Raw genomic sequence first — 24,949 nt, forward strand, 5'->3', positions numbered from 1 at the left:
ATCCTAATTGTATCCGTAAAGTTCATAGAAACATTTAAAACAATGTTTATATTCAATCCTAAGGTTGTTTTTAGCCTAAATTATCTATAATATTTCAACCGGACAATAATGGCGTCAATATTAAAAAGGTAAACAAGAAATGCACATGCGCCTGAAAAAAACTCTGTGTCACGTTTGGGTCCACTCATTCAGACTGGTCTTACTCCCTCATTTATAAGAATATAAGCCTGAAACGATTTCTAAAGAACGTTGGCATCTAGTGGAAGGCATAGGAACTGCAAATGGAGTCCTATGTCAATGGATACTGTAATGGCATTGAATAGAAAACTACAAAACCAAAAAAAAACGACTTCCTGAATGGATTTTTCTCAGGTTTTCGCCTGCTAAATCAGTTATGTTATACTCACAGACACTATTTTAACAGTTTTGGAAACTTTAGAGTGTTTTCTATCCAAATCTACCAGTTATATGCATATCTTATCTTATCTTCTGGGCCCGAGTAGCAGGCAGTTAAATTTGGGGATGCTTTTCATCCAAAATTCCGAATGCTGCCCCCTGCCCTAGAGAGGTTAACTGACTTGCCTAGTTAAATGATTAAATGAAGGTGTAAAAATACTGATTAACGATTGTTATGAAAACTTGAAATCTGCCCTAATTAATTGGCCATTCCGATTAATCGGTCGACCTCTAGTTCAAACATACTAAATGTATTGTTAATATAGAGATGTCTGAATCTTTTATTACCTAGACTAGAGCATGTTGAGAAAGCACCAACCACCATAGATGGGGAAAAAGCTGTGTTTGAGGCTACATGAGTGAAAGAAGAGGTTATCTGAAACTCAAAGTGGCGCCTAAATTGTTTGTTTGCTGTTTTGACATATTTTTGGTGAAGGAGGAGTAAGGGCCTGTAACGGAGGAGTGAGCGAGGGAAAACAATGATGCCGGTATAGATGAAGAGGCCCCCATCTCTAGCCAAATTGGGGGTGGGAATATCTCTTTGCTCTGCAACCAGTACTGAATGATCCTAAGGTTAGTGGCCCAATAATAGAATCTGAAATCCGGTGGCGCTAGATCGCTGTCCGGTTTGGGCCTCTTAGAAAGCTGTATTCGTATCCTAGGGGGCTTTTGTCCCATATAAAAGAGAGCATTAGACACTTGATCTTTTTGAAAAATGTATTGGGAAGAAAAATCGGTAGGCACTTTTTGAGATTTAAGAATATAGGGAGAGTATTCATTTTAATATAATTCATTATTGTGACTAAGGAGAGGTGTAGCAAAGACCAGTGTTCCAAATCACATCAAAGTGTATTTGTCACGTGCGCTAAATACAACAGTTCACCTTACAGTGAAATGCTTACTTATAGGCCCTAACCAACAGTGCAATTTTTAAGTAAAAAATAGGTATTAGGTGAACAATAAGTAAAGAAATAAAAACAACATTAAAAACACAGTGAAAATAACAGTAGCGAGGCTATATACAGGCACCGGTTAGTTGGGCTAATTGAGGTACAGTTGAAGTCGAATGTTCACATGCACCTTAGCCAAATACATTTCAACTCAGTTTTTCACAATTCCTGACATTTAATCCTAGTAAAACTTTCCTGTCTTAGGTCAGTTAGGATCACCACTTTATTTTAAGAATGTGAAATGTCAGAAGAATAGTAGAGAGAATGATTTATTTCAGCTTTTATTTATTTAATCGCATTCCCAGTGGGGCAGAAGCTTCCATACACTCAAATAGCAGTTGGTAGCATTGCCTTTAAATTGTTTAACTTGGGTCAAACGTTTAGGTAGCCTTCCACAAGCTTCCCACAATAAGTTGGGTGAATTTTGGCCCATTCCTGCTGACAGAGCTTGTGTAACTGAGTCAGGTTTTTAGGCCTCCTTGCTCGCACACACTTTTTCAGCTCTGCCCACAAATTTTCAACAGGATGGAGGTCAGTGCTTTGTGATGGTCACTCCAATACTTTGACTTTGTTGTCCTTACGCCATTTTGCCAAAACCTTGAAAGTGTGCTTGGGGTCATTGTCCATTTGGAAGACCCATTTGCGACCAAGTTTTAACTTCCTGACTGATGTCTTGAGATGTTGCTTCAATATATCCACATCATTTTCCGTCCTCATGCTGCCATCAATTTTGTGAAGTGCACTAGTCCCTCCTGCGGCAAAGCACCCACACAACATGATGCTGCCACCCCTGTGCTTCACGGTTGGGATGTTGTTCTTCGGCTAGCAAACCATCTCCCTTTTTCCTCCAATCATAATGATGGTTATTATAGCCAAACAGTTATATTTTTGTTTCATCAGACCAGCAGTATAACGGCTGCGTGGTTCCATGGTGTTTATACTTGCGTACCATTGCGTACTATTATTTGTACAGATGAACATGGTACCTTCAGGCGTTTGGAAATTGCTCCCAAGGTTGAACCAGACTTATGGAGGTCTACAATTTTTTGGCTTGGCTGATTTCTTTTGATTTTCCATGATGTCAAGCAAAGAGGCACTGAGTTTGAAGGTAGGCCTTGAAATACTGATAATGGTGTCAATGTGAGCCATTACCAGCCTATCAAAGCACTTCATGGCTACGGACGTGAGTGCTACAAGTCTATAGTCATTTAGGCAGATTGCTTTAGTGTTCTTGGGTAAGGTGACTATGGTGGTCTGCTTGAAACATGTTGGTATTACAGGCTCAATCAGGGACATGTTGAATAATGTCAGTGAAGACAACTGCCAGTTGGTCTGCATATGCCCGAAGCACACGTCCTGGTAATCCATCTGGCCCCGTGGCCTTGTAAAATGTTGACCTGTTTGAAGGTCTACTCGCTTCAGCTATGGAGAGTGTGATCACACAGTCGTCCGGAACAGCTGATGCTCTCATGCATGTCTCAGTGTTTCTTCCCTCGAAGCGAGAATAGAAGTGAGTTAGCTCGTCTAGTAGGCTTGTGTCACAGGGCAGGTCGCGTCTCTGCATCCCTTTGTAGTCTGTAACAGTTTGCAAGCCCTGCCACGTAAGACGAGCGTCGGAGCCAGTGTAGTACGATTCAATCTTAGCCCTGTATTGGTGCTTTGCCTGTTTGATGGTTCGTCGGAGGGCATAGCAGGATGTCTTATAAGCTTCCGGGTTAGAGTCCCGCATCTTGAAAGCGCCAGCTCTACCCTTTAACTCACTGTGAATGTTGCCTGTAATCCATGGCTTCTGGTTTGGGTATGTACTTACAGTCACTGTGGGGCCACAGTCCTCGATCCACTTATTGATAAAGCCATTGACTGATGTGGTGTACTCCTCAATGCCATCGGTAGAATCCAGAAACATGTTCCAGTCTGTGCTAGCAAGACAGTCCTGTAGTTTAGCATCTGCTTCATCTGACCACTTTTATATAGACCAAGTCACTGGTGCTTCCTGCTTTAATTTTTGCTTGAAAGCAGGTTTCAGGAGGATAGAATTGCGGTCAGATTTACCAAATGGAGGGTGAGGGAGAGCTCTGTATGTGTCTCGGTGTGTGGAGTACAGGTGATCTAGAATTTTGCGCATTTACCATGTTGATAGAAATGAGGTAAGACTGATTTCTTAGATGTCGTGCTCCAGCTGTTGTTTACAAATATGCACAGACCCACCCCTCCACCAGTCTTACCGGAGTGTGCTGTTCGTTCTTGCCGGTGCAGCGTATATCCCGCAAACTGAATATCCATGTCATCATTCAGCCACAATTCCATGAAACACAAGATGTTACAGTTTCTGTTGGCAGGATATTCGTGAACATCTAATTTATTGAAGGTAATGACAGCTTTCCCACTGCGGACCCTTACGAGGCATCCCGCTCTGTGTACTCTGTACCTGCGTCTCTTTCTCTTGCCAATGACGGGGCTGTTGACCTTGTCGGGTGTTCGAAGTAAATCATGTGCGTCGTGCTTGTTGAAGAAAAAAATCTTTGTCTAATCCGAGGTGAGTGACCACTGTCCTGATATCCAGAAGCTCTTTTTCGGTGGCCGAAATATTATGTACAAAACAAGTTACAAATAACGCAAACCCCCCCCCCCCACATGATAGCACAATTGGTTAGGCGCCCGTAAAACTGCTGCCATTTCTTACGGCACCATTTTATGAATCGTTCTTAGTACAGGTTAAAAGAGGAGCAAAGTTGCCTTGAAGAAGGTTTTCATATCTGATTGTGACATGTACCCCAAAATAAATAAAACTACTGTGAGCAATTTTAAATGGCAAGTTATGTAAAGGGGAATTTTTTGCAGCCATATCACACCGTGACCGAAGGATGTGAAAGTGGCAAGGGCAGCTGGAACAGAAACAGAAAGGTTGTTTAATAATAAATAACCTGCATATAGAGACAGTTTGGGTACCTTTGATGAGGGGGTTGGAGCGAAGTGCTATTGCAAGGGGTTCTATGGTGAGGGCAAAGAGTAAGGGACTTAAAAAGGAAACCCTGGCGTGTCGATCGTTGCAGACGGAAACGGATTGAGTGTTATTAGTCCTGACAGGGGCTTGAGGGGATGAGTACAGAAGTCTTATCCAAGTAATGAATTTGGAGCCAAAGCCACATTTATTTAGAGTGTATTTCCATTCCACCCGGTCAAGCGCTTTCTCCGCATCCAGGGATATAATGGCTTCAGATGCATTGGTGACAGAAGAATTATATATAATATTAAATAATCGTCGAAGATTGAAGAATAAGTGTTTATTTTTAATAAATCCTGTTTGATCCGACGAGATAATTGATGGGAGGACTGTTTCCAGACGCGTTGCCAGAAGTTTGGCTAGAATTTTAGAATCAACATTCAGCAGGCTAATTGGACGCTATGATACATAGTCAAGAGGATATATTTTTTTTATAATAAGACAAATGGTTGCCTGAGTGAGAGTCTGTAGGAGAGCAACATTTACAAATACTTCATTGCACATTTCAATAAGAATAGGGGCTAATTTGGAGAGAAACTTCTGCCGAGTAGCTGTTTGGCCCTGAGCTTCTCCCTGATTGAAGGGATTTTTTCAAATCAAATCCCGGCTGACAGAAGGCACAGCAAGTGAGTGGAAGAAATCATCCAATTCCAATGTATCCACTTTACTTTCAGAAGTATATAAAGAATGGTACAATCTCTTGAACTCATCATTGATCCCCCTAGGGTCTAATGATATCCCAGACAATGTACGCATTTTAGGAATCTGGTGTGATGATGATAGTGATGTAACTTGTGAGCTATGAATTTACAAGCTTTATCTCCTTGTTCATAGTAAGTGCTCCTAGATTTGACAAGCAGTTCAGTAACCTGGTCTGTTAACAATGTGTCACATTCTGCTTGCATAGTTAAATGCTCCTTGTAAATATCTGGAGATGGAGAAACAGCATAAATGTCATCTAATTAGGCATTACAGCTTGTTAACATAGATAGCCTATCTTTTTTCAGTTTGTTTTCATGTGCAATGTAGGAAATCATTTCACCTCTGTTATAAGCTTTCAAAGTTTCCCAGAAAGTAGACGCAGAGATGTTTGGGTTCTATTTGTACTCATGAAAAGTCGATTTGACCCCTAACAAAATTGGCAAGGTGTTCATTACTGAGCTGTTGAGTTGCCAAGGCGGTCGAAGGTTGTCAACAGTTTGAAAGACCACTTCCATAGTGACAGGGGCGTGGTCAGATACAACAATTGGATTATATGAACATGAAGATATGGAATGGAGAAGTCTGTCATCTACAAGGAAGTAGTCTATGCGCGTAAAAGTGTGGTGAACCGATGCGAAAAAAGAGTATGCTTTTCCAGATGGATTAAACATTCAGACATAAAGGTTCGGACAACTCTAGATGAGGTTGACAAGATAGTAGATTTAGTGGAGGATCGATCCAAATGTGGGTCTAACCAACAGTTAAAGTCACCACCTAAAATCAACATATGGGAAGACATATCGGGGAGTGTAGAGGAAACCAATTTGAAAAAAATCAACACTGTCCCAATTAGGAGCATAAATATTAACAAGAAGTATGTTCATATTGAGCAGCCTACCACTGGCAATTATGTATCTACCATGGGGATCTGTGATCACATTAGAACATATAAATGCTACCGATCTGTGAAGTAAAATAGCCACCCCTTTTGCCTTGCTCTGAAATGAGGAATGGAACACATGACCCACCCATCTGCACCTAAGACTTGAGTGTTGTGATACCTTCAGATGAGTTTCTTGGAGAAAGATGATGTGAGCCTTCAATTGATGAGCCTTCGATTGATGATCTTCACATCTATTGTTTAGGTATGCCATCCTAGTTGTTAATGAGCCAACGTTAGCCTCTAGCTCACTAATGCGAGTGCTGTGGTCTGTAGTACCGTGCCCCAGCTCCGATAATACCGCTCCGTGTGCGTCGAGCTTATTTTGTGTACTCTCTATTGATTTTTTAAACTTGTCTTTGACCATTGAGATCTCTGACCTGAGATTAGTAGAAAGAGAGTACATTTTACCGAAAATATCGTTTTGAGGGTGCCCATCACGGATTGTAGCAGCTCCACAGTCAGTGTTCCCATGGGGCCCACATTAGCAGCATCCGTTAGCGGGGCTGAATCAGGAGAGGGCGTGGGCTTGCTGCAGACTCCGTTTTTGGCCAGGTAGACAACATTACAAACTTACATTTCTCAAACTTGATCTGAATTGTTTTGTTGTCTCTTCAGATGCCCGACCAAACAGAAGTATATACAATTCTGCAAGGTTAAAGATATACATTTGGTCACTAACTCAGGAGCGATAGGGAAACGCGTTCTACATCCTTGGCTTCCAACAGCATCCCCCAAGATTTTTGGTTCCAACCGGCATGTCTTTGTGAGACGCAGAGTAGGAGAACAGAGGATCTTCTCATATGTAGCTCCTACCATGAAGAATGGAGGAGGAGGTGTGATGGTGTAGGGGTGCATTGCTGGGGACACTGTCTGTGATTTATTTAGAATTCAAGGCATACTTAACCAGCATGGCTACCACAGTATTGTGCAGCGATACTCCATCACATCTGGTTTGCACGTAGTAGGACTATCATGTCACAATCGTCTGAATGAATGGACCAATGCGCAGCGTACTTAGAGTTCCACATGTTTAATAAATATGAAACTCACCAAAAACAATACAGAAGAAAAGGAAACGTGATGTTCTGGGCTGTTCACAGGCAGCTACACAAAAACAAGATCCCACAAACAACAGGTGGGTAAAGGCTGCCTAAATATGATCCTCAAACAGAGACAACAAAATGACAGCTGCCTCTGATTGGGAACCATACCAGGCCAACAAAGAAATAGAAAACATAGATTGCCCACCCTAGTCACACCCTGACCTAACCAAATAGAGAATTAAAAAGATCTCTAAGTTCAGGGCGTAACAGTACAGCTCCGGACCGTGGATCGTCGCCGGGGACTCCGACCGTGGATCGTCGCCAGAGGAACCGGACTGTGGATCGTCGCCGGTGGCTTCGGACTGGGAACCCCCGCTGGGGCTCCGGACTGGGAACTGTCGCTGGAGGCTCCGGACTGGGAACCGTCGCTGGAGGCTCCGGACCTTGGATCATCTCTACAGGCTCTGGGCCATGGATGATCACTGGAGGCTCCTTTGCCATGGATCATCACTGTAGGCTTCGTGCGTGGAGCTGGCACAGGACATACCAGGCTGGAGACACGCACAGGACAATGACCTAAAACACACCTCCAGGCTGTGTAAGGGCTATTTGACCAAGAAGGAGAGTGATAGCGTGTTGCATCAGATGACCTGGCCTCCACAATCACCCGACCTCAACCCAATCGAGATGGTTTGGGATGAGTTGGACTGTAGAGTGATGGAAAAGCAGCCAACATCAAGGCAAAGGGTGGCTACTTTGAAGAATCTAAAATATAACATATATTTTGATTAGTTTTAACACTTCTTTGGTTACTACATGATTCCATATGTTTTATTTCATAGTGTTGATGTCTTCACTACTATTCCACAATGTAGAAAATAGTAAAAATTAAGAAAATCCTTTTAATGAGTAGGTGTGTCCAAACTGTTGAATGCTACTGTATGTGTATGTGTATGTGTGTTTTGTCCTGGTTCAGGTAGAAACTATATATAGTATAATGCGTGTATGTATGTATTGCATGTCAGTGTCCTGTCACAGCTTTGTTCAAGTTGTTTTTACTGTGATTAACCAAGTGGACAGGTGGAATGCCAGAGGCCTGCGGCATGCTGGGTAGACACTGGGCTTGGTAGGTGTGTTGATCTGCCAGCAGGGTTTCCATAGAGACCATGGAGCTTCAATCCAGACAGGGACATAGCTGTCACACTGGGCTAAATCTTCACACTTTGGATTTGTGTTGGAGTGTGTATGTGTGTGTGTGTCTGCTTTTGAGAGAGAGAGAGAGCGAAAGCGATATGTCCACTGGCTGTATTCTAATTGGGTTAGACTGCACCCAGAAAGCTGAATGCAAATGTGTCTGTCCAGGATGGTTAAGACTCCATCTTACCAAAGCTATTACAGGCCTGTCTGAACAGAGAGAGAGAGAGATGGAGGGATTGATGGATGGAGAGAAACAGGAAAACAGAGCGAAAGAGAGATTAACCAGGGGTAGAAAAGAGAGGTGAATTTACAATAGGAGGGAAATATGGGTTGCAGAGAAAGTTTAGCAAAAGAGCCATGAAAATGAAGAGACAGGCAATGACACCTGAAATATACAATGATGGAATGACAGAGAGAAAGAGAGCGCGAGAGAGTCAGGCATAAAAACTGAGAGTGAATAAAGGGATACAGCGAGAGAGAGAAAAACGGAGGTCTTACAGCATCATGCAGGTGTCTCTCCCTGCAGTCCACAGATATGTTGTGTAATTGACTATGTCCCTAACCAGCATTGTGAACAGGGCTGTGTCAAAATCTGCCCCCCTTCTGCCACATGTCGTTCATTAGACAGGCAGATGAAATGAGGCCGTGGCAGAGCCAGCTCTGTAATTAAACTAGAGGTGAGAGGTCACTGAGCGCCTTATGAAATACTGCTGCTCTTTTCTCTGTCTGGACCATGCACACGTGGACAGAGACCGACAGACAGGGACTCAGACACACACACAGACAGGGACTCAGACACACACACAGACAGGGACAAAGACACGTAACACACACAGACAGGGACACAGAGACACACACACAGACAGGGACGCAGAGACTAACACACAGACAGGGACACAGAGACACAGACAGGGACACAGAGACGAACACACAGACAGGGACACAGACACAGACACACACACACACACACACAGACACAGACAGGGACACAGAGACAAACACACAAATGCAAGCAAGGATGTGAGAAGACTCAGACACGTGCAAGCATGGACGTAAGCAAGCATGTGTAAACTCACACACACACACACACACACACACACACACACACACACACACACACACACACACACACACACACACACACACACACACACACACACACACACACACACAAACAGACACACACAGACACATACTGACTAGAGCTGCAATAAAATAACGCCCAGTGCTGACTTAGCAATGTCAGTTTATTGGGCTTTTATTTCATTGAATTTGGGTTTTAACCGTCCCCATGTGAGTGAGTGTGAGTGTTAGAACAATAAAGATGTCTATAAAGGACTGGAGATTGAATTGTTTTCTGGAAAATATAATGGGAATTGATAATACCTCATATTTGGTCCCATTCAATTAAACTGTGTGTAACTCAAGGTTGACTGTAGCCCACTGAGCTGAAGCTTAGACATGTGACTGACTTTAGGACCCTTCAGCAAAAGCTTAGACATTTTCCAGGTGAAATAATGCACATGTTTTGCTGTTCCTCAACCAGCCTCTGGTGTAGTGGAGTGAACTAGCCTCCATGTCTGCTCTCCTCTAGTATATATAATGAGGGGGTTTATTCAAGGAACACAGAACAGCTGGAGAGCTCATTTGATACTAGTCTTCTGATCGGTAATGGATACTGGCTCAAAGTGAGTGTGTGTATGTTCTTTATGTTGATTTCTTTTGTGATTTATCATTCGTTTAAATGTCATGGTGAAAGGCGCACGCACGCACGCACGCACGGCGCACGCACGCACGCACAAACGCACGCACGCACGCACGCACACACACACACACACACACACACACACACACACACACACACACACACAGCTCAAAGTCAGTTTCCTCTTTGTGACTGGTTCCTTGGTGACTGATCCTGTGTTGTTGCCTGATCAGAATTTACTAAGCAGTGGTCCCAAGAGCCATGTTACCACCGTGACCATGAATGTTGTTACTGTGATCACACATAGGAAACAGCTCTTTGGTGTGTGCGTGTGTGTGTGTAGGTACTCATCTCTACCAGACTGAGGGCTCTCTCTTTACATAGGAAGTAGAAAAGTACCTTAACACCAGTCTGAGGTCTGGAGGATTAGAATGGGCTTTAACACCAAGTCCTGGATCCATTTCTTCCCTATTGAATTACCATTTCTCCTGAGCCTTGCAGTGTGTGCCCAGTCACACACACACTACCGCTCTCCTCTTTTCTGTGGTGACAGCAGGACAAGCACGCAGTCACAACGGGAAACACACACACCGCCGCCGCCACCACATTAAATCACATCACATAACAGTGTGTGCTTAGCAGATGCCCTCAACCAAGAGCATTTCCTCGGCTAACTTTGTTCCAGCCACCTGTTTTTTCAGCAGCTGGTCTGAGACCGGTTTTACAAGGCAAAATGGTTTCCATTATGATTGAATCATTATTTTCGTCCCATATGCCACTCTTATTTCCTTTATCAGCGGTCATCAACTATATTCAGCCGCAAGCCAATTTTTTTCTTGAGTGCATGGTCGGGGGGGTCCAGAACATGATTACAATTCATTTGTAGACTGCGAATTGACCACAAGAAAAGCCCAAACAGATATAATATTGCACAATAACATAAAAATGTCAAACCTCGCTTCCATTTGTAAAGGATCGCGTCTCTCTAGTAGGCGTGGGAATACTTGCCAATAGATTCCCTGGTGTCCTTGCTCCGAAAACCCCGGGGGCCAAATAATATCACCAGTTGTGGAACCCTGCCCTATAATGTGCCCCACTTTTCACCATAACTCTATGGGCCATGGTTAAACGTATTGCACTATGTAGGGAATAGGGTGCTATTTGAAACACAGACATTGGACTGTTGTAACACTGCTGGACATCTGTGGTATTAGTTTCATTTAAAAGGAATAGCTTGTTATGGTGCATAAAGCTGACATCCATTTCAAATGTAGATACCCTAATGTATGGTACATTTATGCTGGACTCCCAGACATGCTCACTGTGATATATCTATTATATTGTCATTTCTTGATTTCTTGTTTTGATTTTCTTTTGATTATTTGTGTATTAGTATTGTATTTACGAGACATTCTAACGCACTGTTGGAGCTAGTAACATCAGCATTTTGCTGCACCTACTATAACACCTGCACATTTTTGTATGCAACCAATACACTGATTTGGTTTATAGTATAGAGTTTTAATCCTATGAGTGGTTTGATGTCATTGAACTTACAGTATAGCTATGTCTATGGCTATAGCAGATGTTTTTTCTTGATCTTTAAACAGAGCATATATACTGTTTAGGAGGATGGACTAACTGCTACATAACTTTATGACTATGCCGTTCATGTTCATGGTTGGCACATTAGGCTCAAACGTTAAATTGTAATGCATTTTGATTCCAGGTATATGTGTAACATTAAAGGCGTGATGCTGGGGTTGGTTTTATGGCTCTTTTGGCCTGTTCGGCCTTTTAATTCCCTGATGTATCCCACTATCACAGCTACCCAATCTGCTTCCCAATCTTCACCTCCCCACCCAACACAGTCAGCAGGTTTTCCTGGTACCCAATTTAGGCCCAGATCCTAAATCTAGGCATTCTGGAGACTCGGGAGATTTGGAATGGTGTACTCCATGTAATTACAGCTATACAACCTTAAAGGGATATTTGACCCCAAACTGAAATGTATGTACCTTAAAGGGATAGTTTGAATGAGAATCGAATGATATGGTGCCAATCTTTCCCGTTCATCATGGATTGAGGCCTGCATATCTCCCATAATGGATAGCTATACTGAACAAAAATACAAACACAACATGCAACATTTCAAAGATTTTACTGAGTTACAGTTCATATAGGAAATCAGACAATTAAAATGCATGCATTAGGCCCTAATCTGTGGTTTTTGCATGACTGGGAATACAGATATGCATTTGTTGGCCATAGATGCCTTAAAAATATAAATAGGGGCATGGATCAGAAAACCAGTCAGGAACGGGTGTGACCCCATTTGCCTCATGCAGCGCGACATCTCCTTCACATAGAGTTGACCAAGCTGTTGATTGTGGCCTGTGGAATGTTGTCCCACTCCTCTACAATGGCTGTGCGAAGTTGCTGGATATTGGCCGGAACTGTAACACGCTGTCGTACACATCAATCCAGAGCATGCCAAGCATGTCTGGTGGTTGTGCAGGCCATGGGAGACTGGGACTTTTTCAGCTTCCAGGAATTGTGTACAGATCCTTGCGACATGGGTTCATGCATTAACATGCTGAAACATGAAGTGATGGTGGTTGATGAATGGCATGACAATGGGCCTCAGGATCTCATCACAGTATCTCTGTTCATTGAAATTACCATCGATAAAATGCAATTGTGTTCGTTGTCCATAGCTAAATTATTTTCCATACCAAAACCTCAGCTCTCGTGGACATTCCTGCAGTCAGCTTGCCAATTGCATGTTTCCTCAAAACTTGAGACATTTGTGGCATTGTATTGTGTGACAAAACTGCACATTTTAGAATGGCCTTTTATTGTCTCCAGCGCAAGGTGCACCTGTGTAATTATCATGCTGTTTAATCAGCTTCTTGATATGCCGCACCTGTCAGGTGGAAGGATTAGCCCAAGCGAAGGAAAAATGCTCACTAACAGGGATGTAAACACATTTTTGAGGGAAATAAGCTTTGTGTGTGTATTTATATTTATTTCAGGTCATGAAACACGGGAGCAACACTTTACATCTTGCGCTCATGTTTTGGTTCAGTATAGATTTACGGAAATGATAGAATCATATTTGATAGTTATATCAAAGTAAAAATAGTACTTAACTATGTTAAACCAACTTGTACTGTAAAACTATTTTACAACACCCAGGTACTTTGTTACAGTAAAGTTGAAGTCAGAAGTTTACATACACTTAGGTTGGAACTCGATTTTCAACCACTCTGCAAATTTCTTGTTAACAAACTATAGTTTTGGCAAGTCGTTTAGGACATCTACTTTGTGCATGACCCAAGTCATTTTTCCAACAAATGTTTACAGACAGATTATTTCACTTATAACTCACTGTATAACAATTCCAGTGGGTCAGAAGTTTACATACACTAAGTTGACTGTGCCTATAAATAGCTTGGAAAATTCCTGAAAATTATGTCATGGCTTTAGAAGCTTCTGATAGGCTAATTGACATCATTGGAGTCAACTGGACGTGTACCTGTGGATGTATTTCAAGGCCTACCTTTAAACTCAGTGCCTCTTTGCTTGACATCATTGGAAAATCAAAAGAAATCAGCCAAGACATAAAAAAAAACTTGTAGACCTCCACAAGTCTCCACGTTCATCTGTACACACAATAGTACGCAAGTATAAACACCATGGGACCATGCAGCCGTCATACCGCTCAGGAAGGAGACGAGTTCTGTCTCCTAGAGAGGAACCTACTTTGGTGTGAAAAGTGCAAATCAATCCCAGAACAACAGCAAAGGACCTTGTGAAGATGCTGGAGGAAACAGATACAAAATCATCTATATCCACAGTAAAAACGAGTCCTATATCGATATAACCTGAAAGGCCGCTCAGCAAGGAAGAAGTCACTGCTCCAAACCCGCCATTAAAAAGACAGATTACGATTTGCAACTGCACATAGGGACAAAGATCGTTATTTTTGGAGAAAACAAAAAATAGAACTGTTTGGCCATAATGACCATCATTATGTTTGGAGGAAAAAGGGGGAGGCTTGCAAGCCGAAGAACACCATCCCAATCGTGAAGCACAGGGGGGCAGCATCATGTTGTGGGGGTGCTTTGCTTGCAGGAGGGTCTGGTGCACTTCACAAAATAGATGACATCATGGGGACGGAAAATGACGTGGATATATTGAAGCAACATCTCAAGACGTCAGGAAGTTAAAACTTGGTCGCAAATGGGTCTTCCAAATGACCAATGACCCCAAGCATATTTCCAAAGTTGTGGCAAAATGGCTAAAGGACAACAAAGTCAAGGTATTGGAGTGGCCATCACAAAGCCCTGACCTCAATCCAATAGAACATTTGTGGGCAGAACTGAAAAAGCGTGTGTGAGCAAGGAGGCCTATAAACCTGATTTACTCATTTACACCATTTCTGTCAGGAGGAATGGGCCAAAATTCACCCAACTGTGTCACGCCCTGGTCGAAGTATTTTGTGTTTATCTTTATTTATTTGGTCAGGCCAGGGTGTGGCATGGGTTTTTGTATGTGGTGTGTATATATGGGGGATTGTAGCTAGTGGGGTGTTCTAGATAAGTCTATGGCTGTCTGAAGTGGTTCTCAATCAGAGGCAGGTGTTTATCGTTGTCTCTGATTGGGAACCATATTTAGGCAGCCATATTCTTTGGTTGTATTGTGGGTGATTGTCCTGTGTGTCTTGATGTCCTGGTTAGAGGTTAGTAGACACTTGTATAGGCTGTTTTCGTTTTGTAGTGTTAGTGTGTGTTTTGTTGTGTGTTACGTTTGTTTATTAAAGATGAATCGCAATAGACACGCTGCAGTTTGGTCCGACTCTCCTTCACCATTAGAAAGCCGTTACAAACTGATTGTGGGAAGCTTGTGGAAGGCTACCACAATGACTTAAATGTAAATGTAAAATGACTTAAATGTTTGACCCAAGTTAAACAATTTAAAGGCAATTCTTCCAAACACTAATTGAGTGTATGTAAACTTCTGACCCACTGGGAATGTGATGAAATAAATACAAGCTGAAATAAATCATTCTCTCTACTATTCTTCTTTTCACATTCTTAAAATAAAGTGGCGATCCTAACTGACCTAAAACAGGGAATTTCTTACTAGGATTAAATGTCAGGAATTGTGAAAAACTGAGTTTAAATGTATTTGGCTGAGGTAAATGTAAACTTCTGACTTCAACTGTAGATGATGAGCTGTGGATGAAGCTCACGCTCTCTGTAACCTGGGAAATGTTGGCTGTATCATATGGTGCAGTGTTTTTGGGCATTGTAGGCTTACTGTCAGCCAGGTATGGATGACCTATTTTTCAGTACATGTACATCCACTGAGTGTTCAAAACATTATGAACACCTTCTCTTTCCATGACATAGACTTACCAGGTGAATCCAGGTGAAAGCTATGATCACTTATTCATGTCATTTGTTAAATCCACTTCAATCCGTGTAGATGAAGGGTAGGAGACAGGTTAAAGAAAGATGTTTAAGCCTTGAGACCGTTGAGACATGGATTGTGTATGTGTGCCATTCAAAGGGAAAGACAAATTGTTCATAATGTTTTGTAAACTGTGTACATTCTTGGTTTGTATACTATACTATGCACTCTATACTCCATATGTTGTGTGATAAATGACAGATATTTAATCATTGAAGATGAATGTGCATGAATCTGCATCTGTTAGGATGGAGGGTCGTTATATCTCATGGAAAGTAAAACATATTTAATAATCCAACATCCAATGAATGGTCATACCTGCATGGTTTTACACCAAAGCTCCCTGAATGGATGGTTCTTGATGTACATGCTGAACTACTTATATACATGACGGTATGGGTTCAGATTTCATATGAAAGATTTTCTCACATATGAGAAAACAAAAATCTTACATGTCTTAAACCAATAGCAGGTTTTTCTGAGCAGAAAAAAAAACATTTTGATCAGTCTAGGGTGGATTTACTTACATGAGCAAAACTTCAAATCATTAGAAGGTTTACGCACAAAAAAGTTTGACATGAACGGACTCCCTCCCCTTTTTTCTCTCTCTCTCTCTCTCTCTCTCTCTCTCTCTCTCTCTCTCTCATCCACATCAATGCCTTCATCTCTCCCTCCCTTTCTCTCTCTCTCACTCTCCCTCTGTCTCTCACGCGCTCTGTCTCTCACTCTCTCTCTCTCTCTCTCTCTCTCTCTGTGTCGCTCTCTCTCTGTCTCTCGCGCTCTCTCTCTCTCTCTCTCTCTCTCTCTCTCTCTGGTCTTTGGCTCAGTATGTTATCTTCTTGAGCTTGGCTTCACTGCTCTCATATAACCGTTACCATCCACATCAATGCCTTCATCCCTCCCTCTCTCCCTCCCTTTCTCTCTCCCTTTCTCTCTCTCTCTCTCTCTCTCTCTCTCTCTTTCAATTTTTCCTCTTGCTCGTGTAGTCGCTCATGATGGGATGATCTGAAGGGAAGAACGAAGATGATACATCACGGTGTTAGTGTGCGTGTGCGTGTGCAGCAGGGATGAAGAGAGGGCTTTAGTGAGCTATAGTGCAATCAAGCGGTGGTGGATCCGTCAGTGTAGTACGCTTAGTTAGAGCTCAGCTATCTCTGCCGGACACACACACACCACTCAACCACAGCCCTCCTCGATGCTGCACAGAACCAATCCCAGAAACGCTTGAGCCATGCTGAAGTATTCTGTCCCAGCCAATCAGGGAAAAGTTAGGTCTGTTGTGGCTTATACTGTAGTAGTCAATCACAGACAATGACAATAATATCAGCTTTTCTGTCAGTACTAGAAGACAAAATTCTTATTTTCTGCCCCATACTGTGCACCCATTCCCTCCTCACGAATTTAAAAGGAATGTACTGGTATAAGGAATATGATAAATCCAGCCAAAGCACACACCTATCCAATGCTTTTAAATTCTTGAGGGGTGGACAGAGGCATCTTTTGCAGAGAAGTACTGTAGGTTCAATGAAATTTGGCAAGAGTCAATAACCAGCAAGTCGACCTTAATCCTTCTCTTCTCATGTCTCCCTCTTTTCCCTTTCCTCCCTCCTATCACTTCTCTCCTTATTTCTACTCTGTCCATCCTCTCTTAACTCCAGGAAGACAGACCGTTCAATTTCATGTACAATGAAATTCAAATCCAAACAAGCTTTATTGGCATGAAAGGAGCAATCCAATGTTGCCAAAGCAACAGATTCAGCCAATCTTACAGTCACAGTCAATAAAGTCAATCTCAGCTACACCACTTCTAATCCTTTCTCCTCTCTGCTTCCCTCCTCTCTTACTTCTCTCTCCTTTTATTCCCTCTCCCTTCTCCATCCTTCCTTTCATCCCTTCCTCCCTTTCTTCTCTTTCCTATCTTCTCTTTCCTCTTTCTCCATGAGTTCTCTTTTCAATTTCATCCCCCCCCCCTCTCTCTCTCTCGCTCTCTCTGTCTCTCTCTCCAAATTAAAATGTGTATTATTGGCATGGAAGGTGTTAACACATATATTGCCAAACTAAACAAATAGACACATATCAAACCAATAATGGTGCATATAGATAATGAACGGGAAAATAATAGTAGTCAATAAGTAGTAACAATTAAGAGGACACTACAATATCAAATGAATGTGTACAATAATGAAATAGTGAGAAAGACACAGCAATGTTATAGCTCTGGTTGGTTATTCAACTTGCTGTCCCTATGGGTGTGGCAAGAAGTTACAGTACATATGTTGCAGCTAATGGGGCACAATCTCCTGTATCTTTGGAGTCCTATTCTCTCTCAGTGTGTTCTCTCTGTAATCTTATGCTTTAATAGCTGCTAGTACATGTATCATCCTGGCTGTGGGTTTTGGAAGGCATGCTAGATTGGGTAGGTTCTGGGGAATGGGGACTGGTGTACACACACACACACACACACACACACACACACAGACGGACACACACGTCTACTGTACAGTATATAAGTGCCATTTAATAATGAGTCAGCCAGCAGCAGCAGTTATTAATGAGACATGGGTCTGTGTAAGGGGGATCAGACTAGGGATCACATGCTGTTTTTCTACTGCTACTGTACTGCTGGGATACCTGATTTTCTCTCACTGTCTCTCTCTCTCTGTCTCTCTCTGTCTCTTTATCTCTCTCTCTCTCTCTCTCTCTCTCTCAGTTATGTCTTCTGTTACATTTTCTTTCTTTATCCTTTACATTTCTCTGTCTCTTTTTATATTCCATCATCCTCTTCCTCCATCTCCCTCTATCCCAACTACTTTCTCCATCTCTCTCTCCCCTCTCTCTCTATCCCAACTCCTTTCTCCATCTCTCTCTCCCCTCTCTCTCTATCCCAACTCCTTTCTCCATCTCTCTCTCCCCTCTTTCTCTATCCCACCCTCATTTCCCCATCTCCTTCTTCCTCTTTCTCACTATCTTGTCTTTCTCTCTCACTCTCTATTTGAATATCTACACCTTCATTTTGCTCAGAGCCTGCCTGGGTGAATCTTACCTCAGTATTTTCACCTCTATTTGCCTCTTACCTTTTATATTATATATCCACTCCCTGGGCTTCCTGCTGCTGCCATGGTGATGAAATGGAGAGCTGGGTTCCCTTGAAACGCCTGGCTTCATGTGAAGGTGCAGAGTAGGCTGCTTCTGATACTATCTAGCTTTCTGATCCTTAATCAACAACATCTGAAATGGTGCATCACAAGCACACAGGCAGACAGGCAGGCATGCACAGGCTCACAGACAGGGATACAGGCGCACAGCCATGCAAGCACCACACAGACACACAGGTAGACAGAGGGACACAGGCATAGGCATGCAGGCACATGTGCACACGAGAGAAGATATGCAGGCAATTACACAGACACAAAGACAAATACATGCAGTACACACACACACAGGCAACTACTGTACATGACTGCAGCCATGGTCTGGTCTAGGAGCCATTATAGGGGTCTGGTCTAGGAGCCCATATAGGGGTCTGGTCTAGGGACCCATATAGCGGTCGGGTCTAGGAGCCCATATAGGGGTCTGGTCTAGAAGCCCATATAGGGGTCTGGTCTAGGGACCCATATAGGGGTCTGGTCTAGAAGCCCATATAGGCGTCTGGTCTAGGAGCCCATATAGGCGTCTGGTCTAGAAGCCCATATAGGCGTCTGGTCTAGGAGCCCATATAGGCGTCTGGTCTAGGGACCCATATAGGGGTCTGGTCTAGGGACCCATATAGGGGTCTGACCTAGGAGCCCATATAGGGGTCTGGTCTAGGGGCCCATATAGGGGTCTGGTCTAGGGACCCATAATATAGGGGTCTGGTCTAGGGGCCCATATAGGGGTCTGGTCTAGAAGCCCATATAGGCGTCTGGTCTAGAAGCCCATATAGGGGTCTGGTCTAGAAGCCCATATAGGGGTCTGGTCTAGGGACCCATATAGGCGTCTGGTCTAGGAGCCCATATAGGGGTCTGGTCTAGGGACCCATATAGGCGTCTGGTCTAGAAGCCCATATAGGGGTCTGGTCTAGAAGCCCATATAGGGGTCTGGTCTAGGAGCCCATATAGGGGTCTGGTCTAGGAGCCCATATAGGCGTCTGGTCTAGGAGCCCATATAGGGGTCTGGTCTAGGAGCCCATATAGGGGTCTGGTCTAGGAGCCCATATTGGGGTCTGGTCTAGGAGCCCATATAGGGGTCTGGTCTAGAAGCCCATATAGGGGTCTGGTCTAGAAGCCCATATAGGGGTCTGGTCTAGGGACCCATATAGGGGTCTGGTCTAGGGACCCATATAGGCGTCTGGTCTAGGAGCCCATATAGGGGTCTGGTCTAGGAGCCCATATAGGGGTCTGGTCTAGGGACACATATAGGGGTCTGGTCTAGGGACCCATATAGGCGTCTGGTCTAGGGACCCATATAGGGGTCTGGTCTAGGATCCCATATAGGCGTCTGGTCTAGAAGCCCATATAGGGGTCTGGTCTAGAAGCCCATATAGGCGTCTGGTCTAGGAGCCCATATAGGGGTCTGGTCTAGGAGCCCATATAGGGGTCTGGTCTAGGAGCCCATATAGGGGTCTGGTCTAGGAGCCCATATATGGGTCTGGTCTAGAAGCCCATATAGGCGTCTGGTCTAGGAGCCCATATAGGGGTCTGGTCTAGGAGCCCATATAGGGGTCTGGTCTAGGGGCCCATATAGGGGTCTGGTCTAGGAGCCCATATAGGGGTCTGGTCTAGGAGCCCATATAGGGGTCTGGTCTAGGAGCCCATATAGGGGTCTGGTCTAGGAGCCCATATAGGGGTCTGGTCTATGAGCCCATATAGGGGTCTGGTCTAGGAGCCCATATAGGGGTCTGGTCTAGGAGCCCATATAGGGGTCTGGTCTAGGAGCCCATATAGGGGTCTGGTCTAGAAGCCCATATAGGGGTCTGGTCTAGAAGCCCATATAGGGGTCTGGTCTAGGGACCCATATAGGGGTCTGGTCTAGGGACCCATATAGGCGTCTGGTCTAGGAGCCCATATAGGGGTCTGGTCTAGGAGCCCATATAGGGGTCTGGTCTAGGGACACATATAGGGGTCCGGTCTAGGGACCCATATAGGCGTCTGGTCTAGGGACCCATATAGGGGTCTGGTCTAGGGGCCCATATAGGGGTCTGGTCTAGGGGCCCATATAGGGGTCTGGTCTAGGATCCCATATAGGCGTCTGGTCTAGAAGCCCATATAGGGGTCTGGTCTAGAAGCCCATATAGGCGTCTGGTCTAGGAGCCCATATAGGGGTCTGGTCTAGGAGCCCATATAGGGGTCTGGTCTAGGAGCCCATATAGGGGTCTGTTCTAGGAGCCCATATAGGGGTCTGGTCTAGGAGCCCATATAGGGGTCTGGTCTAGGAGCCCATATAGGCGTCTGGTCTAGGAGCCCATATAGGGGTCTGGTCTAGGAGCCCATATAGGGGTCTGGTCTAGGAGCCCATATAGGGGTCTGGTCTAGGAGCCCATATAGGGGTCTGGTCTAGGGGCCCATATAGGGGTCTGGTCTAGGGGCCCATATAGGGGTCTTGTCTAGGGGCCCATATAGGGGTCTGGTCTAGGGGCCCATATAGGGGTCTGGTCTAGGAGCCCATATAGGGGTCTGGTCTAGGAGCCCATATAGGGGTCTGGTCTAGGAGCCCATATAGGGGTCTGGTCTAGGGGCCCATATAGGGGTCTGGTCTAGGGGCCCATATAGGGGTCTTGTCTAGGAGCCCATATAGGGGTCTGGTCTAGGAGCCCATATAGGGGTCTGGTCTAGGGACACATATAGGGGTCCGGTCTAGGGACCCATATAGGCGTCTGGTCTAGGGACCCATATAGGGGTCTGGTCTAGGGGCCCATATAGGGGTCTGGTCTAGGGGCCCATATAGGGGTCTGGTCTAGGATCCCATATAGGCGTCTGGTCTAGAAGCCCATATAGGGGTCTGGTCTAGAAGCCCATATAGGCGTCTGGTCTAGGAGCCCATATAGGGGTCTGGTCTAGGAGCCCATATAGGGGTCTGGTCTAGGAGCCCATATAGGGGTCTGGTCTAGGAGCCCATATAGGGGTCTGGTCTAGGAGCCCATATAGGGGTCTGGTCTAGGAGCCCATATAGGCGTCTGGTCTAGGAGCCCATATAGGGGTCTGGTCTAGGAGCCCATATAGGGGTCTGGTCTAGGAGCCCATATAGGGGTCTGGTCTAGGGGCCCATATAGGGGTCTGGTCTAGGGGCCCATATAGGGGTCTTGTCTAGGGGCCCATATAGGGGTCTGGTCTAGGGGCCCATATAGGGTTCTGGTCTAGGGACCCATATAGGGGTCTGGTCTAGGAGCCCATATAGGGGTCTGGTCTAGGAGCCCATATAGGGGTCTGGTCTAGGAGCCCATATAGGGGTCTGGTCTAGGGACACATATAGGGGTCTGGTCTAGAAGCCCATATAGGGGTCTGGTCTAGGAGCCCATATAGGGGTCTGGTCTAGGAGCCCATATAGGGGTCTGGTCTAGGAGCCCATATAGGGGTCTGGTCTAGGAGCCCATATAGGGGTCTGGTCTAGGAGCCCATATAGGGGTCTGGTCTAGGGGCCCATATAGGGAGGGGTCTGGTCTAGGGGCCCATATAGGGGTCTGGTCTAGGAGCCCATATAGGGGTCTGGTCTAGGGGCCCATATAGGGGTCTGGTATAGGGGCCCATATAGGGGTCTGGTCTAGGGGCCCATATAGGGGTCTGGTCTAGGGGCCCATATAGGGGTCTGGTCTAGGAGCCCATATAGGGGTCTGGTCTAGGAGCCCATATAGGGGTCTGGTCTAGGAGCCCATATAGGGGTCTGGTCTAGGGGCCCATATAGGGGTCTGGTCTAGGAGCCCATATAGGGGTCTTGTCTAGGAGCCCATATAGGGGTCTGGTCTAGGGGCCCATATAGGGGTCTGGTCTAGGAGCCCATATAGGGGTCTGGTCTAGGAGCCCATATAGGGGTCTGGTCTAGGAGCCCATATAGGGGTCTGGTCTAGGGGCCCATATAGGGGTCTGGTCTAGGAGCCCATATAGGGGTCTGGTCTAGGAGCCCATATAGGGGTCTGGTCTAGGAGCCCATATAGGGGTCGGGTCTAGGAGCCCATATAGGGGTCTGGTCTAGGGACACATATAGGGGTCTGGTCTAGGGACACATATAGGGGTCTGGTCTAGGGACCCATATAGGGGTCTGGTCTAGGAGCCCATATAGGGGTCTGGTCTAGGGACACATATAGGGGTCTGGTCTAGGGACCCATATAGGGGTCTGGTCTAGAACCCCATATAGGGGTCTGGTCTAGGAGCCCATATAGGGGTCTGGTCTAGGGACACATATAGGGGTCTGGTCTAGGGACCCATATAGGGGTCCGGTCTAGAAGCCCATATAGGGGTCTGGTCTAGGAGCCCATATAGGGGTCTGGTCTAGGAGCCCATATAGGGGTCTGGTCTAGGGACCCATTTAGGGGTCTGGTCTAGGAGCCCATATAGGGGTCTGGTCTAGAAGCCCATATAGGGGTCTGGTCTAGGAGCCCATATAGGGGTCTGGTCTAGAAGCCCATATAGGGGTCTGGTCTAGGAGCCCATATAGGGGTCTGGTCTAGGAGCCCATATCGGGGTCTGGTCTAGAAGCCCATATAGGGGTCTGGTCTAGGGGCCCATATAGGGGTCTGGTCTAGGGGCCCATATAGGGAATAAGGTAACATCTGGGACAGACATGGATATGTTTTCCTACACTGTCCATCAAGCCATCGTCTTCTTCTCCCTGTTGAAATCTCTCCTTTTTCCCCCTTTCTTACATGTTTTTATCTCTGAGAAAGAGGCTTTGTGGATTTAATCATCATGTATTTATGAACAGTCCTGAAATGTCCTGCAGCTCTGGAGAGGAACCAAAGGAGTTTTACCCTACTGATATAGTTATTTCTGTTTCTGTCCGCAGAAATTGTTATAGTCATAGAGTTTCTCCTGAATTCTTAATTTTCTTCTCAGAATACCTCCTTGTCTGGCTTTGTGAAGTAATTAATGTCTAGCAGAGTTTGAAACAAGGCTTAGGCATGAGACTGTTCTTTGATCAGCCACCTCCTTATTTGTCTGGTACAGTTGAAGTCAAAAGTTTAAACATTTTAGCCAAATACATTTAAACTCAGTTTTTCACAATTCCTGACATTTAATCCTAGTAAAAATTCCCTGTCTTAGGTCAGTTAGGATCACCACTTTATTTTAAGAATGTGAAATGTCAGAAGAATAGTAGAGAGAATGATTTATTTCAGTGTTTATTTCTTTCATCACATTCCCAGTGGGTTACAACGTTCCGCCGTAAGAGTGCAAGATGGGTAGATGTTGCATTTAGGCACAGATCTAGGATAACCCTAGATAATTTCTTACCTCAACCATTATGATACATTAGGATAAGGCACAATTGACCATAGGTTAATGTCTCATCTTGTTTCGGGGAGCCACATCTCCTGGATCACCTTACACTCCCAAAATCCTAACCTTAGACAATAGGGAGACTTAAGATCAGTGTCTAGGGACATCTTCATCCTCCCCCGGTAAAGCTTTGCCGGACTAAGTGTCCATTTCATGACTGGGCCCTGACCCTTCTAGCTGACTTTAATACTTTATAACTACCATAAACGTGGACACTCCTCAAGCAAATCACTTTGGCATGGCGGCCAGATATTCAATCTGAAATATGGCTTGGGGTTTTCTTGGCAGATGTCTATAATAACTGAAGTTAATTGGTTGGAATGGTGCAATTCCTGCAGCTAACTCTTCAATCACTCTCTTCCAGTGTGTGTGTGTGTGTGTGTGTGTGTGTGTGTGTGTGTGTGTGTGTGTGTGTGTGTGTGTGTGTGTGTGTGTGTGTGTGTGTGTGTGTGTGTGTGTGTGTGTGTGTGTGTGTGTGTGTGTGTGTGTGTGTGTGTGTGTGTGTGTGTGTGTGTGTGTGTGTGTGTGCGTGCGTACGTGCATGCTATTACAGTGTGTGTCTGTGCACAGCACTGAGTAATACCTTTGTCAGAGAACTACAGTATATTGGTTACAGTATATTGGAGGTTACAGTTGTGCAGTTGGTTTTTACTGTGTTCATCACCAATCTAAACATGCATCTGTAAACATGAGGAACACACAGCTTTTTTCATCATGGTAATTATGGGTGTTGATGTATGCTTTGGCCCTGTGTTAACAGCTATAATGAATGTGGTGGAAGAGGCAAACACATACACACCAACACACACTAACACTGCGTGGGTTCCGACTAATGTATAACCCCTGATTGATTGGTGTGAGAACAAAACAGGGTAAAATTACAGGCTGCCACCAGTGTGTGTGTGTGTGTGTGTGTGTGTGTCTGTGTGTGTGTGTGTGTATGTGTGTGTGTGAGAGAGAGAGAGGGAGTGAGCTAAATACAGATGATTTAAAACTGCTTTGAGCG

This window comes from Oncorhynchus nerka, linkage group LG4 (assembly GCF_034236695.1).
Source record: "Oncorhynchus nerka isolate Pitt River linkage group LG4, Oner_Uvic_2.0, whole genome shotgun sequence".
NCBI classification, from domain to species: domain Eukaryota; kingdom Metazoa; phylum Chordata; class Actinopteri; order Salmoniformes; family Salmonidae; genus Oncorhynchus; species Oncorhynchus nerka.